Here is a 21,186-nt window from a genome sequence, read left to right on the forward strand (position 1 = left end):
CGCTACCCTCTCGGAGCTCCTGAGTTAGAACCCGCCTATCTTTACTAGTGTTGTATTCGTACCGGGATGATAGGGAATAATAATTGACCACAGATTGGTTATGATATCAATAACAAATAAGATATATTTTAGGAATACAAAATCGCGCTCGTGAACACATGTTCGTACACCGCCTCTACCATACATCGCTCATGAACACCTGCACTCGCATTCATACTGGACACAACAGCCTTTATAACAAAATTAGAAGAAATAAAAGTTGAACTTGCACAAGCTGAAGAGGAAATTTCAGAGAGCCTGTTTATTACTAAAATATTAATGTCGCTACCAGAAAGATATAAACGTTTCCGCTTTGCCTGAGAGTCGGTTCCAGAAGAAAAACAGAATTTAGGAGAAATGGTGGGTAGATTACTTATCGAGGAAGAACGAAGTACCTCTAACGAAGATGTTGTAGCATTGGTTACGCAAAAAGGGGAAGTGAAAGGACCAAAATGCTTGTCATGTGGGCAAATTGGCCATGTAGCCAAAAACTGTAAGAAAGGCATGAAAAGTTGCAAATATCCAAAAAAAAAGGGGGACATAGCATCGAAAATTGTAAGATTTTAAAAGCCAAAAGTCAAAAAAAGAAGCACAATCAGAAAGACGACAAAGAAGAAGAGGTTAACGCCTTTATAGGCTCCACACAGGATGTCACAGAAGGCCTCTGGTACATGGATACAGGAGCAACCGAGAATATGTGTGGACTGAAGCACCTTTTTAGCATCCTAGTCGAAAAGGAAGGAAAAAGTAAAGTAAAGGTGGGAAATGGAAAGCTGCTAGATATAAAAGGCAAAGGGTCGGTTGTAGTTTATGCCTGGAATAAAACAGAATATATAAAGACAATACTAACAAACGTATTGTATGTGTCCGAGCTGAAATTTAACTTGTTCTCAGCTGGATACATTTTAGACAAAGGCCTACAATTGATCTCGGACAAGGATCAGTGCCAATACTTAGATGAAAACAACCAGATGAGAGCAATAGCTAAGCGTATTAACAAAATGTACTTAATGGAATTAAAGGGGGTAGCTGGTGAAATACTTGAAACCTATGAAGCCAGTACAGGTTTAGTGAGTCACAACCAAGGAAAAAGAATAGAGAAGTTATCTCTATGGCATAACAAGCTAGCTCATCAAAACATAAGTCACATAAGAGAATTACTAAAAGGAAAAGGAATTGTCTTTCAAGATAATGGTAAAGTATACGAGTGCCAAAGCTGCTTAGCTGGAAAAATCCACAGAATCCCATTTAAGCAAAGTGATTTAAGCAAATTGGTGCATATGGACGTTTGTGGACCAATGGAAGTGACATCCATAGGGACAGCAGATATTTCTTGGTGGCAAAGGATGATTATTCAGGGTACAAAAAGGTGTTTTTTCTGAGTCACAAGAGTGACGTGGAGGCATGCATCAAACGTTACGTCGCCAAAGCAGAAAGAGAAACAGGTTGTAAGTTAAAAACTATAAGATCAGATAATTGTCTTGAATTCATCAACCGTGAGTTAGATGAATTCTTGCAAGCCCTAGGAATAACTCATCAACAAAGTGTGCCCTATACACCACAGCAGAATGGACGTGCGGAACGAGAAATTCGAACATTGGTGGAAGCAGCACGAGCCATGATGCATGGAATGGACAGGAATCTATGGGCTGAAGCAGTCAATAGCGCTGCATACACTTTGAATCTGACACGTTCAAGCCCCAAAAAGGGATTAACTCCATACGAAGCATATTTTGGAAAAGTCGCTGACTTAAATGATCTTCAAGAATTTGGGTTACTGGTTGTGGTTCACATTCCTAAAGAAAAAAGGTTAAAATGGGATGCAAAATGTGCTCAAGGAATTATAGTTGGATACAGTGAAACCACAAAAGGTTTCCGAATATTAATGAAACATTCCAAGAAAATTAAGATTCATCGGGATGTAGTGTTTCTACCAAAGCGAAGCAGTGATAAAGAAACTCCAACTGAAAGAGTATACAATATATTAGAAGAATCAGAAGAAGAAAACAACGAAGAAAGTGTAGAAGACGAAGAAAATGAAGAGGATGATCAAGAATCAGAAAAGGAAATGTGTCAGCAAATTCAGATGAAGAAAGAGAAGAGTCAAGCGCTCTAGAAACAACTGTTCGAGCAACAGATGCTCAAGACTCACCCGTTGTTGCAACAAGACAATTAAGAGACAGAAATAAAACGTGTCAACCAAAACGATATGAAGATTTCTATACAGGTATTATAGCCGAGCTGAAGGATGACCCTGAGTCATATGATGAAGCGGTAAGTTCAGACGAGACCAATAAATAGAAAAAGGCAATTGAGGCTGAATTAAACGCTCTGATCGAAAATAGTACATGGAAGGTTGTTGAACGACCAAGTAAGTACGATCCAATAGATTGTAAATGGGTTTTTCGAAAGAAACTTGACGGAAACGATAATGTATCCCCATATAAAGCTAGGTTAGTTGCGAGATGTTTTAAACAAAACAAACTAGATGTATTTAATATTTACAGTCCTGTCGCCAGAATTTCGACCGTAAGATTATTTTTAGCTTATTGTAACCAAAATTCAATACCAATTTACCAGATGGACGTCTACAGTGCGTTTTTATACGGAAAGGTCCAAGGAGAAATTTATATAACTCTTCCCGAAGGACGTGAAAAGGCATTTGATAGCAGAAACCCGACTAAAGTCTTGAAGTTAGAGCGGTCATTATACGGCTTAAGAGAGTCTCCAAGGAACTGGAATTCAAGGTTCAACAGTGTCATGGAGGAATTAGGTTTCGAGCAAACTGATAACGAGTACTGTCTTTATTTAAAGCAGAGTAAGAGAAGTAATACCTATATATTATTGTACGTAGATGATTTACTGGTAGGTACAAATAGTCAAATCGATCTAGATCACGTAAAGCTAATGTTAAAAAAGCATTTTTAAATGAAAGGACCTGATTTAGTGCATAGTTGCTTAGGTATAAGTGTTAAGCAGACAGTAGGAAAGACAGTAAAACTTAGCCAAAAACCATACTTGGACAAAATTGTGACTCAGTACCAAATGTACGACTGTAAACCAGTTTCCACTCCCATGATGGAGAATTTTGACCGTAGTCAGCTTAAAAGGGAAAGGTCGGAAACTCAGTCCTTGGAAAGAAAATGCAGAGCACTTATAGGATCATTAATGTACATAATGCTTTACAATAGACCAGATCTTTGTTTAGCGATAAGTATATTAAGCAGATATCGATCTTGCGCTAGTCAGGAACTCTGGAATTCACTAAAACATGTGTTAAGATATATTAATAGTACTTTAAACTTGAGTTTAGTTTTCGAAAAACTACCGCGAATGGTGAATGATGAAATAGTGGGTTACGTAGATTCGGACTGGGCAGGAAACCGAATCGATAGAAAGTCTACAGCTGGATTCATTTTTAAAGTTTATAATTGTAGTGTTTCTTGGGTAGTAAAGAAACAAAGCACAGTGGCATTATCGTCCACCGAAGCTGAATATCTAGCACTAAGCATAGCCGCTAGTGAGCCATGTTGGCTAAGGAACCTTTTAGCAGATATAACTGGAAATAGATATAAAGTAACACTGTATGAAGATAACCAAGGTGTAATAAAACTTTATCAAAACCCATAATTTCACCATAAACTAAAATACTTGGACATAAAAGCCAAATTTGTAAAAGAAAAGATTGTACAAAAAATCATAGAGTTGTCGTATCTTAGTACAAGCAATCAAATAGGAGATATGTTCATCAAACCATTAGGAAGAATTCAACTCCAAAAATTTTGTCAGAAGATAGGACTAAAGTAAAATGTTTAGTCAAACGTTTTTTTTGTGTATATTATATGTAAACAAATGTCATGGACTTGGCATTGAGGGGACGTGTGAGAGTTTGTTTTAGTTGTGGCCTTATAGGTCAATGCCAGGTTCATGAATTTGTGTTTGGCGCCATACGCGATGTATTCTGGTGCAGCCATGTTTCGTATCGATTTTGTTTTCTGACTTACTTTCGTCTACTACTATTAAAAAAAAAAAAAAAAACTACGTAATGTAAAACGTGTAAGGTGTTGCAAATAAACTTTCGTAATTGATTCACTATAGTAACTAAATAAATTCTATTTCATTTCTCGAAAACCACTGCCACAATAACAATAAATACAAATAAAGATATATACAAAAAAGTCAGCAACAGATTACCATCAAAACGAACAAATTGGAATGTGTACTGAGAAGAACTCCTAATAAACTCTGATCGCCCAGAGATGGACAAATATAGACAATTAACAGAAAATATGATAGAATCAGTCTTGCTATGCACCCTAAAGAAAAATAATTACCCAAACCATGTATATAGAAATCCAGTGATATGGCGCGACAAAGCGGCCTTCAAGAAATGGAAACACAATAGTACATTTGGTAATTGGTTTAATTATAAAAAGCAAGCAATTATTATTATCAAAAAATAATTGAAGAAAAAGAAAACAGACAACTTCAAGCTGTATGCCTCTAAACTTTACCATAGATGGTCAATTACTCATTTTTTGAACAATATCAAAACAATGAAGTCACAATGGGCAACTGTTAAGGATAATAGCCATACAGATCCTGATAAGTTAAAAACTAATACTACTAAAGCAATAGAAAAAATATGTCCACCGTAGGTACCAACAAACCCTACCTTTAACATAATGATTCACGAAAATGATTTTCTAGATACTCCATTCAACCTCCTGGAAATGAGTTATGCCATTGAAGAAACATATACTGGTTTAGCACCAGCCATGGATGGGATAGATTACAAAAGATTCGATCCCTGTCAGCCAAACTTAGACTGCTAATTTCGGATACTTTCAATGAGTTTTTCACAAACTGTATCATACCAGAAGACTGAAATAAATGTCCGGTAATACTAATCAAGAAACTAGAGGGACATGGCTTCAGACCTATTACCCTCACATCGTGTATGTGCAAAAATATTCGAAAGAATGGTAAACAACCAACTATAGTGGTCGTACGAGTTCACACAATATTATTACAACTTCGCAAACAGGATTTAGAAAAGGACGATCTTATATTGATAATCTTACTAACCTAATTGCATACACAGAAACAGGTATGTTTCGAAAACAACATGCAGTAGCAGCATTCCTTGACATCAGCCCAGCCTTCGACAATGTACAAACTAATATCCTAATAGAAAAATTAGCAAAAATAAGCGTATCAAGTAAATTACTTAGCTTTATAGCTAACTGGATGTACTGCAGGATAGCTACCTTCCAAAATATGCCAGACAATAGAATCTGAGACATGTCTAGAGACATGAAGGACTACCTTAGGGGGAGTGTTGAGCCCACTACTGTATAATATTATATGTCGCAGATATAACGGTGGACCTCCCGAATAAAATTCAAATATCTCAATACGCAGACGACATTGCAATATATATAAGAAACACATCAGTAGATAAACCTAAATGCATAATAGAAGCAATAGAAACAGTAAATAAAAACTTATCTCTATTAGGCGTAGATTTATGACCAGGAAAAACTGAAATAGTGGTATTCGCCAATAAAAGAATTCCATCAGGTGAAGTCCCTGTAAAAGTAGGACATCAATTGAAGTCCAATATCAACAACGTAAAATTTCTAGGCATTCATGTCAATGCTAAGCACTCGTTTGCTGTTCAAATTGATAAACTAAAGTCACAGTGTCCTAAAATGCTTAACATTATTAAATTTCTCAGAGGAGTGTGGCGGAGCTGTGAACCTGAAACACTACTAACTATTTACAAATCGCTAATTCGTTCTCGCATAGATTGTGCTTGCTTTTTATCTTATCCAATAAAACATCATTTAAAAGAAAAAATGGAGTCAATTCAAATAGCTGCAGTTAAATTAGCACTGAGACTGAGAAAGAGCACTCCATCCAATATAGTCTTGGCAGAGGCAGTCCTACTACATATTCAGGAAAGAGCAAGCTTTCTTGGTAAATCATACCTAAGTAAAATCATATCCAATTATAATCATCCTACAAACACTTATATTAAGGAACTAGCTCAAGCCCTTATCAGTTTGGCAGAGATAGTCGCTATGCCTCATCAATCTGTGCAAAATGTATATTGTAAACACTACGTATTCAAGATCTATATTATGCAAATGCATATTTTCATAGGAAATAGTTAAAAGAATGAGACGTAGACAGAAATTTGTTTTGAAATTAGAGTGCTCGAAATAATATATTGCATATGTTATTTATCGTGCTTATGTGAAATATCTATCTCGACAAATTAGTTTTGTCTATCACCATACTTTCGTATCATAATTGTGTAGTGTTTACACAAATACAGGCCATATGATACTATATTTCTGTAACCTTGTATTGCTAATCGACCGTTAGGTGTGACAGTTTGTATTTCGAATTCAAATACTTCGGTTCAATTATCGCAGTTAATGTGATCTCTGTGAAGAAGCAAATATATTTAAGTGTCTTTTAATTCTCTAAAAATGCCAAAAGTTTAAAAAAGTAGAAAACCATTAACGCTAAATTGAATAAAAGCGATTCTAATTTTATTATTAACGATAACGACAATAATGATAACGATGACAGAAGCATTCATTGCAAAATTTGGAATAAAAATGTGAAGTGTGAAAGGAAATCGCATTTAAACCAACACAAATACTGGCACACATAAGAGGAAAATCGAAGAAACTGGTAATTCATGTGATACAGAGGAACATATAAATAGTATTATACATCTAAAAAGTATTCCTGGTGATTGCGGTGAAAAGATTAGAAAATAAAATAATTTTTTGGAAAAAAAATTTAACCGACTTCAAAAAAATTCCGTGAAAAGTATGAAATAATTTCTAGTTAATTTATATGAATACACACTAGCTCTAGATTTAAATGCTTAAAAGTATGGGAAAATGCAGTGAAAAGTGTAAAATAATTTCTATTTAAACTGCATTGTTATTCACCATCGTTTGATGAATTTGGTTAAATTATTAAATACATCATATTAAATGCAATGCACCTTTTTCAGAGGCGGCGCAGATGTAAAAATTTTTTAATTCCGGTTTGGGTTAGCTCTTGGTAGAGGCGGCAATATTGAATGCTGTCAATGTATACATGTTTATTGTCTATGAGGAATTAATAGTTAATGTGTATAGTATATACGCGGAAATATAGTGTGTGTAGATTTGGGGTTTTTTTTGGAGGGGAGTGGCGGCCATATTGATTACTGCTAATGTATAAACTCTCCACATGGAAATACTGTATGAATAGGTTTGGTGGGGGCGACGATATTGATTAGTGTTAATGAATATGATGTCTAAAGTGGATATAGTAATAGCAATAATTAATGTCATATTTTTTGTTCCTCGAACAGAAAGTTAAACCAAGTTTGATAATATTTAATTTTGGGGATAGCTGAGACGATGCTGAAGTACGATTTTGTTTCCAAAAATTTCGAATGGTGTCGAATATTAACGAAAACTAAGCACTATCCGCAAAGAAAATTGTAGTTCAGTGTTACGTCCCAGCTTATCTGTGACTCTTTCTTGGGATCTTCGTCTTCAATTAAAGAGCTAAAGCTCACCTTAACTGTATTCGCTAACGGGAAAGAGCAATTCGGGATTGCAATGATTGTTTTCAAGGTTTAGCATTTAAATATATAAATAAATATGTATTGTTACAAAATAACGAGTTTATATTACAATATCGGTTTTGGGAAATCAAGTATACAATTATGTAGGTACGTTACCGTTTGTCGGTCTTACAGTTTGGTTGTACCAGCTATCTGTTGTGGTCCCAGGGCTGTGCTGTTGCAAGGATCTGTTTGTCGGCAACTATCACTCGCGACACGGGTCTCTACTAATTAACAACGGACTTTCCTCGGTAACGACGCGGCGCGCGTACGATTACTCTATCCGTGACTACAATAATTTAGTCTTTGACGACCAAAGTGCGACGCTGAGTGCGTGTTCGATTGACGATAAAGGTTCGATGTGATCTTAACCGATTATACGTTGGACTTTCGTAGGTAACGACAACGCGTGAAGTTAACCTGTCCGCGACTACAAGATTTCGGTAATCACTACGATGAGAACGTACTGACAGCGGAATAAAAAAAGAGCGCCGTGGGGCGTGTCCACGGGTTTATATATTAGCTGATCCTCGCATGGCACGAGCCGCGTTCGAGAACCTTCGCTTCGGCATCCGTTAAAATCGGGAGGGGTCCCAAGTTCAGCGGATGTGCTGGCGTTGAGTGCTGACGCCTATTTCGCTGATTCGCAGATCGCACGATTCGGTTCCCAAGAAACGGTTTCGGAATCATATGTTAAGCGCATTCCTAAAAGTATCTGATCTTAACTATTCGCAATGCGAGGTCGATGAAAAGGGGCACCGGCAGGGCCGGATGTAACATCAGAATTGTCTCAGCTACCCCCCATTTCCGGTTCTTACACTAATTCAACGACACTCTGTATACTCTACCAATGGAAATACTATATGAATAGGTTTGGGATAGTATTTGGTGGCGATGGCGATATTGAATAGTGTTAATGAATATGATGTCAAAGTGGATGTAATGATAGCAATAAATAAAGACCATATTTTTTGTTTTTCAAAAAATTATTTTATTTACTCTTTTTAGTGGCAATCTATAACCAATAGGTTTCATGCAATAACAACAGTTATGAGCAATATACAGGATGACCCAAAAACGTTGGAGGTCCTTGAAAAGACTTGTTCCGCAGGGGAGGGGGGGTTGAAACAATTTTTCTTTAGCGAAAATGTTGCTCGATGCTTCGTTAAGGAGATATTCCAGAAACAGAAACTCTCGAACAAACAGAGCGCGAGTATGCAGGAGGAGCGCCTGCAGGGCCTGTGCTACCGCAGGCGCTGCACCGGCATACTCGCGCTCTGATTGGTCGGGGGTTTCTGTCAATATCTCCTTAACGAAGCCTCCAACATCATTTTCGTTAAGAAAAAATTGTATCAAATCAACCCCCCCCCCCCCCCCGAAACACCCCATTCAAGGACATCTAACATTTTTTGGACACCCTGTATAATTGCAAATGGGATTATCAGAAATACATTTGCAACTACATGTGAAGGGATTGATTGCGTTTGGTAAATTCCTTGTCGAGCTGCACCAGAGCATAGCAATTTCGCACCAACAATGGTTTTATAAACAATAAAAGTGTCCATAAATTTTTGCAAATGGGAACATCACGAATTCATGTATCATGAAATACGGAAGGTTCCATCGCGCTCGGTAATTTCCTCACCGAGTTACATCATATAATAGGAATTTTGCGATGACAATAGTTATAAGCAATACAGAAATTTATAAATTTTTGCATCTGTGATCATTGCGAAAACCTCTTCGGCAGCAAAATGTAAGGGGTTTCATCGATTTCATCAGTTTCAGGCCAAACATACGTGAAATAGTACGCTTTTTGCGATAAAAAGGGATATAAAGTGGTACAAAATAAGACAAGGACAAATGTTTTGCTATGGGACCAAATGGCAAATGCTCTTCCAGATGCAAGATGTTTCAATCTGATTGGTCCATCCGTCTCGGAGTAAGAAGCAAGACAAAATGTTTCTGTTTAAAAAAAAAACGGGTAAAAAATGACAAATCACAAAATGTTTCTTTTGCGTGACCAACTGGAAGAAATATTCGACAAGATGCAAGAGGTTTCACTCCGATTCATCAAGCCATCTCGGCGCAATCGGTGAACTGACATAAAAAAAAAAAAAATAAAAGTCGAATTGAGTAACCTCCTTCTTTTCGAAGCCGGTTAAAAATGTAAAGAAGGATTTTCTACATTATCGAAAATTTCTAATATTTTAAATAATGAGGGCATTCAAGGACCAATAAGTGTGCCGGAACAATGTTCTAAATTTAAATACGCACTGATTACTTCGTGTGACGTAGAGCGATCGTTCTCCGTGTATAAATTAATTTTTACAGACAAACACCATCAACTAACACCATTAAACTTGGAAAAAATACTCATAATTTATTGTTACGCGAATTATAATATACCAGAATAATTGTGAAAAGTATTTTATATATGTGTACATAGCGAATATTCTGTAACATACTAATATATTACTTATTATACTACATTTTATTCAAATTTTTCGTGCATATTTTGCATATACATGTTACATATTTATCGGGCATAAACTTCCGCTGTCTAATTATAAAGATGAAAACTATGCCTGTTTGACCTTGGATTACAATGTGATGATGTCTGAGGTAGAAGGTAACATTTCTTTAGAAGAAAAGCTCCAAACATCCAGAGTAATTAATTACGATCTCGAAATATTGTGGGATATCGTTTAGGTTAATCTGTATCTCCTGTACTGTACCATCTAATCTTCATTACTTTAGGTTAGTCAGTAGTTTCATCTTCATGGGATAAGTAAATATTTTTAAGTTTCAAATCTAGTCATCCATCCATACACCAACTAAGCATCCGACCCTTGTACCCTTACTCACTAACTCCGAATAACACATCCGACTCCTTGACATCCTATGATTCTCATTGATCCTTCCCCGTATTTCCACCGCCTTCTGAATCCTTAAACACAAACCTTTCTAAGCCACATCAAAACTCTTCTCTTGCGCTTTTTCGTAACATAATACAACAGAAGTAGGAACGGTAATCTAGTTTCTAAGTACCGAATTGTATTAGAAACCGAACTTGTAATAAATCGGAATCTAACAATATTTATAAAGAAAAACTACAAAAATTTTATCACTATCATATATACAGACGGCTCAAAAAATAAAGAAGGAATCTCCACTGGAACAGCTATATTCTGCCCAAGTATAAAGCATACATGGTCAGTCAGTATTAATAAGAAGGCATCAGTTTTTACAGCTGAATGCATAGCTATTTCTAAAGCAATAGAAGTAGCTTTAAAAGACTGTGATAAATAATACTGATTCTATCAGACTCATTAAGGGTGCGCCGGACCCAGAGCCAAACTCCGAGTTGACTTCAGCGACAGTTGCGGAAAAAGTAGTAAACTCCGGGATAAGGACAGAGAGGTCGATACAAAATTGCAGGAGAGACGAGGACAGAATGATCAGGCTAGCATGATTTTTTTTCCAGGATATTGAAGCAAAGAAGCAATATTTTCTAATAATTCTGGTTTTAATATATTCGTTACACTTTGGCGGATGCGACTCCAAGGCCTGATTTTGCAATTCCGGCTTTAAAATTTTATAAACAATAAAATGAAGATAGCAAACATACTTTTATTGTTTATAAAGTTTTGTGGCCGAAATTAACGGCCTCAAAGTGTAACGAATATATTAAAACCAGAATTATTAGAAAATATTGCTTTTTTGCTTCAATATCCTGACAAAATCGTGCTAGCCTAATCGTCTTGTCCTCGTCTCTCCTGCAATTTTTGTATCGCCCTCTCTGTCCTTATCCCGGAGTTTACTACTTTTTCCGCAACTGTCGCTGAAGTCAACTCGGAGTTTGGCTCTGGGTCCTGCGCACCCTTAAAAGCTTAATAAGTACAAACTTCTCTGTTAAAACGAATAGATATATGTATTATCGATATTAGAAATAAGATAACTCAATTTAAACAAATGTGCACAAATAACAATAGAATTGTATTCCTATGAATCCCTGCTCATTGTAGGATTTATGGAAACAAAAGAGCAGACCAATTAGCTAAGAATCCACTTTCACCAAATATAAAGATAAATATAAAAATCTATACACAGACTTCAGATGTCACTACAAAGAAGACATGTAGAACGACCTTACAGATCAACTATCAGAACAATTTAGCTATAAAGGTATATTATATTATTAAATATACTTTAAACCCTGCAAAAGACCCTATAATTCAGCAGAATCCCAAACTAAGAGAGGAATAATAAATAATTTAGAATGCGAATGTTCGTATACATCACAGTGGTACACATTAACTTTAATGACTTTTTACACATAGATAAAATCGTTGAATCTTTTTGTCAAAATATATTTAAGAGATGAAATCACCCTTCAAAGTTAAAAGCTCAAAAATTAAATCCAAGAATTCAAATACAAGTAGAGAAAAGAAAAAGTATTGCATATGAAAGTTGATTAATATTTTAAAAAAGGCACTTGATCTCGTTTATAATACCTAACAAAATATTTTTTGATGCGTATATATGTCTATTAACACAATGAAATTTTATATATAAGTTGTTCATATTCCTATTTTAAAATGTAACTAGATTTCGAGCAAAATCCGTTATGTAGATGACGATGGTCTCTTAGTTTTCCCAATTCGTGTAAGTTCCTAATTCAATTATTTGTAAAAATTTAATTCTAAATACTTTCCAACAAAATTAAACTTTACATTAAAAAATTAAATAACCTTTTCCTTTATCTTGTTTAATAAAAACAAAATTACACATAGTCTAATTTATCGCATACTTAAACCACGTTTCAAAACATTTGCACACCATAAATATTTTGTTTAATATAATTACGGTGATTTATGTTATTTACAGAATTATTTCCTTCAACCAGAAATGCTATTAAAGTTATATGTTGGAAAATATGACGCATTCGTCCCTGTCTATTTACAATTGCAAACAAATTTCTTCTAAACTATTCAATCATTACTTCTCCTACTTTGTCGACAAGAGTGCTTCGATAATATCGAATTAAATAATCTTTCGCACAATTTTTCTATGTACATTTCACACTTATCAAAATGTACAGCAAGAACTGTTGCCTCTTATTACAAAGGCGTTCAATTAATCGAGTGAAAACTATTTTCTACCGTCAAAGTAAATAGCGTGAACTTTTACCGCGCTGAAAGTGTTCGGCGCATTAAAAGGGCACTGTATTCTCCTTACGTGTGGAATAAGGTTATACGAGTACCTACCAATTACAGGCCCACTTGACACAGATTGTCATGCCTCAAAGTTCCTCCTTCCAATGGCTTCAACTGCTACCGGAAATTAGTAACCGACGAGTAGGTATCACGTGGTCGTCCTCGCGTGCGAAATACATTAGAGCGGTTACATAGTTTATGGGAGTCACGACAATACGCTTGGAGATACACAGTTTAATCTTCGAGCTCGTAAAACCATAATCAACCTGGAAAGTTTATGTCTGTGGTTGCGTATGTTTCTTTAAAAACAAATTACAGTGTCTACATCTGTGATTTATAGTAACAATAAATTTTCCAAAAGAGGATTTAGGTTTTTGTCTTTTTAGTAACAAAATACGCCTGTCAACATAGTTGTGGTGGAGAAGTTCTTGTGGTTTTTTATGGGGATCTTCTCTTCTTCAATGGTAACTCCTTGAGTCCTCCACTGTTTCATGTACTTGGCGTAATTTTTTTACTTTTTCGAATTATATATACAGGGTCGCCCAAAAATGTTGTAACACCTTGAAAGGGATGGTTCAGGAGGTGATTTGAAACAACTGTTTCCTTAGCGAAAGTATTGTCCAAGGCTGCGCAGAAACTAAACTAGTGCCACCAATGAAGAGCAACGGAGAATAGGTGAATTACGAAACAGTTTTTCGCGTTTTTTATGCACAATAATGAAAACAAACACATAATGATTATGCATTTCGTAATCAGGGGAAGTAAATCTATCCACCTATCAAGCGTTTGTTTCGAAAATTTGCAAAAAAAAAATTACTTCTTTAAAAACATATTTTTATCATACTTTAAAGGTGAAATTGCAAAATTGGGCCTTGCAGTAGCATGCGGAGTGATGTAAAGAATATTTTAGAAAAAGAATCGTGAGACAATATTCCTTCTTCGCTTCAAATAACTTGATCAGCTTCGTTGCTGAGAAATCTTGATGATTTGTATGGTAATATGGTTGCTCCGCTATCACGCTGTCCACTGCAGCGCTGCTGTCGTCTCTGCTGCGGTTGTTGCGCTAGTAGTCTAAGACGCTTTTCATCGTGGTTTAGAATCGTAGTAAGTTTAAAAAATGCCCACGGTCAAACATTTTTCTTTTAAGTAGACGTGTATATATAGAAATTGGTAAAAAACATTATGTACGTGTATATACGTGTATGTACGTGTCCAACAGTATACGCGCGCTTTGATTAGTCAGTGTTTTCCGTTAATATCTTCTCAACGAAGCCTCGGACAACAATTTCGCTAAGGAAAAAGTTGTTTCAAATCACCCCCTGGACCACCCTTTTCAAGGACCTCCAACATTTTTGGGACACTCTGTATACATGTCAAATAGAATAACGTCTTCGAACTACTGGAATTGCCTAATTCTATATTACATCTACATATAAATATAAATAGAAAATAAGCAATATATTTATAAAAATATGTTATACTTGCCCAGATAGCACAGGGACGTCTTATGTACGTCCGTAAGACGTCCGGTACTGAACGTTCAGGACGTCCTATGGACGTCCAGATAACGTCCAAATGTCCCCTGAACGTCCTGTGAACGTTCTGTGAACGTCCCTAGAACGTCCCAGTTGCATCGTAGGACCCACGCACCTGTTTTGCTGTCCAAATAGGAGGAGAGGTGAACCCCTACGTGGCGCGTCCCCAGGTTGCGGATAGGGGTAGCTCCGCGGCGGGAAAGACTGTCTAGGACGGAATACCCTCAGCCGGGGAGTCGGGGCTAGGTCCCTGCGGACAAAACACCTAAGGAAGTGATATGGCACGTTGGCAGCAATCTTGACGTGGCCGCAGTAACGGTTATGGCACGCTGGCAGTAATGCTGGTGTGGCTACAGTTAAGGAGAATTCCACCATCGTAGGAAAAGGAGTCACGGGACCATATAGATGGATCCACCGACTCCACGGAAGGTGTCCCTTGCCACAGAACATGGTATCAGCAAGGCAGGCATCAGACGGATTGAGGGGCATCTCGCAGAAAAATCGTACATAAACGACACTGTACAGATCCTCTACTCCGCAGGGTGTAGAACAGAAGTTAATAGTAAGGGAAAGAGTAGAGCACGGGACAGGCCAAGGTACTACACCAAAAGCCGAGAGCGGGAATATGCAGCACTACACTCACCGTAGGTCATCACACTTACGGATGAGGACGTCTGAGTCCCCCCGCTCGCGTCCTGATCAGATTCCTCAATACAGCAAACAAAGCGAACAAGTAACAGGAAGCACGCAAGGCAGAGGGATGCGCCGACTGCGCCTCAGCGCATCTACCGTAACCGAATACAATAACGATCTCTTAGAAAAGGGTCCGCGCACCTCCCCACAAGATGGGAGGAGTTCGGATCTAGGACAAGTGGTGACCGTCCGACCAAAGTACACCATCGTAGGAAAAGGGGTCACGGAACCACACAGATGGAACCACGGACCCTGTGGAAGGGGTGGTGACCCTTCCAAATAGTGGGAACAACCTTCCAGTGGGAAAAGGGGGGAATCCAAGTTGGATCACCCTGGAGCTGGTGGTGATCGCGAGCTACGCAAGGAATTCGCCATGTTTTCGGGGTTGAGAGTCATGGGGAATACAAAATAATCCAGCCTAATACCAGTAGGGTAGGCTCGCCGAATCGGAAAAAGTGGCAGCGAGGACGGGTTGGCAAGCCTAACGGCTGGGGCCCATCCACGGGAGTCGCGTCTGATCTTCAGACACGCTGTGGGGGCCCCTCACTCGAACGCTCCTCCCTGCCGCACTTTAAACAACAGAAACTGTAGAAGTAGGAATAGGAATGACAAAAAGGGGATAGGTAGAAGCATGTATAAGTCGGTAACCCTGGCACGGATGACCGGTGGTGAGCCTTCATTCGGATCAGGGCCCGAGATGGATAGTTACACAAGAGGGGGGAGGGGGGATCTTTGCAAACCCGCGTTCAGATAGCCAGCCAGAACCTCCAGAAGGAGGTGGGTAGGGGAAAGAGGGACGGGGGAGTGCTAGGGACTAAAAGGGAAGGGGGAGGGGGTGGTAACACTAAAGAGGGAACCAATCCAGTCAGAGATACGGAACACTCCGACTGAGAACGAGGGTCGAATAACTCTAGAATAAGTCTAGAAAGTTCAGAGCGGACATCCCTGGGATGTATAAAATTTAGGCCTCATGGACGTTCGTAGGACGTTCCGGGCAGACGTCCCTGGGACGTACAGAATTTAAGTCCCATGGACGTCCTAAGGACGTCCGACAGCGGACGTCGGACGTTTGGGCGTAAACTGGACATAAAATGGACGTCCATAAGACGTCCGGTGCTATATGGGTTGTACTTGATTTTTACATTAAAATTATTTTGGAATATGGGGAATTGTTAAAAAATAACATGCTAAAATACAGGCGGCCTCACCGGGGCGAGCCTGCACACAATATCGGCCCAAGTGGCCTGGTCACAAATTGAACTAAACTAAACTAACAATAAGCTGAAACTACGTTACAATGTACTTATGCGACGCTCTCTCTCTCTCTTTTTCACACACACGCACACATTCTTACTCCTACGGTATTGTAGTATGCGAGAAAAGGTATGTATAAGAAAGTCGAGTATGTAAAATCGGCAAGGAGCGAATCTCTTTCGTTTCTGAAATATAAATTTTTTAAAATATTGTTAGGAATTTCGAGACAACTCGTCTAAACATTGGCGTGACGAGAGACAGGGTGTCGCGTAGTCGAGCGGACCCCAACGACGGGCGGCAGGCCCTATCATAAACAACCGCGAAGGACCTTGAAGAGCCTTCATTCAGGGACAGCGCGGAGACTATCTCAGGCCGGGAAAGTCACTTCTTGGCCAACAATCGTCGTGAACAGAGCTCGTCGAAATAAAATATCATTGCTAAAGAATACTCGGCGTTTTATACTTGCATTTATTTACTCGTCTTAGAATATCTAAATTTCGATTGACGAGTGTCAATCGTGTAAGTGTTGGAGATGTCATAGAAGCAGCGTTAGAAACTACAAATTACAGCTAAAATTATCGACCGAAAACTGGAACCTCAACATGAGCTTTCAATAATCAACCATGAAATAAATATATAGGAATTTTAATAAAAAAAGATAATATTTGTAAGAAACGTCCGGTCAAAGAAGCCCCGGATCCTATACATATAAGGAACTCGACGGTCAGCCACGCTACCAAAAAGGCTGAGCGATAACGCGCCAGTCTCATAAACAAGAGACAAATGGGCGAGGACCTAGACGGACAAGAGATCACTCGCTGGTCGGCACTCAACGAAGAACGATCTAGAATAGAATTGTAGAATAAACCATATCATTAGAAGGCATCCTATTAATGTTAATAAAGTCACTTTTATAGTTGCAATTATTAATCTGTTGTTAATATATTATATAAATAAATATAAATTAATTTATATTTAAATTATCATTATTTAACCTTATTTCTAATATAAGAAATAAATATTACTAAAGGTAAAGAAAAAAATAATGTGTAAAATATAAAATAATATCTCGATATTAATCGTATAATTTCTAATCCTTAATAAACAATAATTATAAATGTTAAAATTAATCTTACGCCATAATAAAAATAAAAGTTTATTAAATCTAAAGATACAAAAATGATCGATAAAACTATTAATAAAACATTAAATAATAAAACATAAGTATTTTCATATAAATTTAAATTTTAAATTATAATAATATATTTAACAATCATTACACTTAAAATTAATAATGCATAAGAGTCTCATCGTTAGACGCCTGCCCGGAGAAGGAAGAGTACGGGGGTTTGTTCCTGGGGGTCTATTCTCGAGTTTCGTGTGAATTTAATCGTATACGAACACTTTCGTATGGCGTGTTTCGTGTACGAATCGTTCACATACGAAAACGGTATTCTAGAGCACTATACGAATCACTGATTCGTATACGTATGAAATTACAGTATTGCCAGATTTACGCGTTGGAGACGAGCCAATGATTGTTCAACTTTAGAAAATACCAACGGAAATATACATGGCGTCCTGTCAATGTCATGTGTAGTTTTCCGTAAACGAGAACGCTGTGCAAGAGGCCCTAGCCGCCCGTTTATTACACTCAAGTTGTAATGTTTTATTGCGACCACGGGATGCGACGGTACTTCCGAGTGACCATGGGTTTTGCCAAATTTAGAAACTTGGCAGTATTAATCGAGAAGCGTTTGAGGAAAGGCAGTATTATCTCATAAGCTTTTGCGGAAACATCGTGAAAAGAATTGCGTGAAACAAAAATGTGCGACGAGGGTAAACCAACGAAATGAACGGGGAACATATCCCGCGAGCAAAAAGAAATTCTTATTGAATTTATAGAAGCAAGCCCAAACCTAACAAGGTCAAAATTTTCGGCCGATTATACGTATAAGGATGGACAGCTTTTGTGGCAAAAAATAACAAATATTTTAAACGCTTCGCCAGGGGCAAAGAGAGATTGGAAACCATGGAGACGTGTAAGTGTTTACATAGTGCTTATAAGTGTTTTATATTCAATTTTGCAAAAGCTGCATTAACATATTTTTTTTCCTTTGTAAAATAGACGTGGCAAGATTTCCGAGGCAAAGCGAAGGCTTAAATTTAAATTAATAGAAATTTAAATGCCACAGGCGGTGGTCCGTTAAATACAGACAATTTATCGGTGGAGGAGGAACGTGTCCTCAACACAATGTATGCTACACAAGTAAAGGGTGATTTCAATATATCTAGATGAAACGCCAATACAATTTGTACGTAAATATGTTTAAAAATTGAAAAGTATATCCAAGGTACTAAAATATTACTTTTTCCATTGAAGGACTACTCCGGAGAATATTTAGATGCAAACTTGGTGGACAATAAGAAGGTGGAAACACCAGCAGACTCGCAACCTAACCCTTCAATAATAGTGGAGAGACCAACGATTAAGATAGAAATGGTAAGTAATAGCTGATGTATTTTTCTATTTATATAGAAAAGGTTATTGTTATGAACTTTTATAACAAACTTATTTACTTAACCTTATTTTAAATATTTTTATTTATAGGTTAGAAGTGCCCGCTGGACATGGATTAATATATTGCTTATTTATAGTGAGACAGAAACACCCTCTAAGTCAAGCCACTAAATTACAAAAACAAACCTCTGGCATGAGATCACAAGCTTCAGTGCTTCTGGCACGAATAGTCGAGGAAGATAAAGAAAATAGAAAGGAGTATTACAATAAAATTGCTGGAGAGGGATGTAGTAGCTAAAGAAAGAATTGCGGCAGCCTTAGAAACTTTAGCTACTACACACTACGGATGAATCATATGAAAGTTCTATCTTTCAAAAATTTGCATAGTACAATAAATTTCAATTTTGAATTGGAAGGTAATTATTTAAGTAATTCTTGATTACTTTGTTTTTAGTAATTATGCAATACCTTATTCTCAATTACTGAGTAATTCAATTACTTATAATTACCCAGAAAGTAATTAAAAGGTATCCCAAATCCAAAGTATATAAAATACCTCAAAATAATTAAAAAGTAATTATAATTATCTTTTAATTACTTTTTGATATTTTTTTTACTTTAGATTTGGAATATCTTTTAATTACTTTCTGGGTAGTTATAAGAAATTATTTAAAAGTAATGAATTACTCAGTAATTAAGAATAATGTATTGCATAATTACTAAAAAGAAAGTACTCAAGAATTACTTAAAATTTAAGTAACTCGTTATGATAAACTATGTACGTTATGCATATTCTTCTTAGTGGAATAGGTCTATTGGGGACACCACTTTAAAAAAAACGCGTTGACAGCAATATTACCTCATAGGTAACGTGGAAAGATATTGCAATTGTAATGGGAAAGAGGTACAAATCATTTTTTCATAACAGTATAGGGTAAAACATTTACTAGATGAATTCGAATGTAATTATTTCAAATTGTAATGAATACAAAAGTAATCATAACTTTAGAGCTCTGTATATAACTTAAAGAGCCTGTACATATCTACTTTAAAATAGTAAAATAAATAAATAAAATAGTAATAATAAAGTAGTTATAAAAATGACTGATATTGTATTATTAAGGCTTTCAGTGTAGAATTGAATACAATTGTACAATTTTATAAAATATATATATATATATATTTATATATATATATATATATATATATATTTTTATATATATATTTTTCTGTATGTTTGCTGTATTATATTTCGTCAATTGCTGACGCTAAAACTAGTGCGCATGCGCGAATTTCATACGAACTTGCGTTTCGTGTGGTCATCGCCCACCCGATGCAAACCGTACAAAACATTTCGTATGCGAATCAGCGCTTTCGATTCGAGAATACCGTTTGAAGCGACATCATATGCAAGTAACCAACTTGCGTATACGAAAACTGATCGTACGACTCGAGAATAGGCCCCCTGGACGCTTGTCGCTTGTCCGATGTTAAGAATTTGGTGACAATACCTGGACTAGAGCCGCCAGAAAGACCGAATATTTAAGTGCCTTTCAAGCCGAGTCAAACCGGGACCCGATTACCGAGCCGAGTCGAGTACTTGAAAAAACCAAGTAGCTTGAAAGATTCAAGCTACCCGAATAGAATTGAGCGATCCGAAAAAACCAAGTGGCCCGAAAGAACCAGGCAACTTGAATGGTTTCAAGCTTTTCCGAGTATACATGTTATTCCGCCGCCGGGTAACAATGGTATCATAAAAAAGACGTAGCGAACTAGACCCAAAGAAGGCCGGCCATCATTTTCCGTATTTCTTATCGGATCTTAACGGATGTATTACCAATCGATTCCTTATGTTCTCCCGATGAAAACGGTACCAGACTCGATACAATTTGGATTATTTAGAAGGAAATTATACGGAAAAAATGATTTGCACATTTTTTACCTATCTTCGTTAAAAATAGTCCGATTTAGATAGTGTTTAGTAGCGTTTTCAGCAGGAAAACGTAAGGAATCCATCGGCGTTACTCCCGTAATAATACGATGCATATGAAGTGGAATCGGGTGATTACTGAAACCCATAAACCAACGGTTGAACCATCCAAACCGCACGTGTGCTGACTTTAACCTACGACGGACCTCGAAGTATCCGAGCATTAAAGTGTGAAATGTTTGCCATGATATGTTCACTTTTTGTTGTGTTTTATAAAAGTTAAAGAAACAAATTGCACTAATAATAATATAAATTAACTAGAAATTATTTCATGCTTTTCACTGTACCTTTTT

General features: G+C 37.0%; 1 protein-coding gene across 1 annotated transcript in view; it reads right to left on the reverse strand.

The window, feature by feature from the left end:
• LOC128888016 (uncharacterized) overlaps positions 1 to 14,679 on the reverse strand; it is a 75,932-nt gene extending 61,253 nt beyond the window's left edge. The window contains exon 1 of the mRNA XM_054144598.1: positions 14,551 to 14,679. The gene's annotated coding sequence lies outside the window, so the exon portion shown is untranslated. The remainder of the gene's footprint in view (positions 1 to 14,550) is intronic.
• Positions 14,680 to 21,186: the final 6,507 nt, after the last annotated feature.

Source organism: Hylaeus anthracinus, unplaced genomic scaffold, assembly GCF_026225885.1.
Source record: "Hylaeus anthracinus isolate JK02 unplaced genomic scaffold, UHH_iyHylAnth1.0_haploid 11989, whole genome shotgun sequence".
Taxonomy (NCBI): domain Eukaryota; kingdom Metazoa; phylum Arthropoda; class Insecta; order Hymenoptera; family Colletidae; genus Hylaeus; species Hylaeus anthracinus.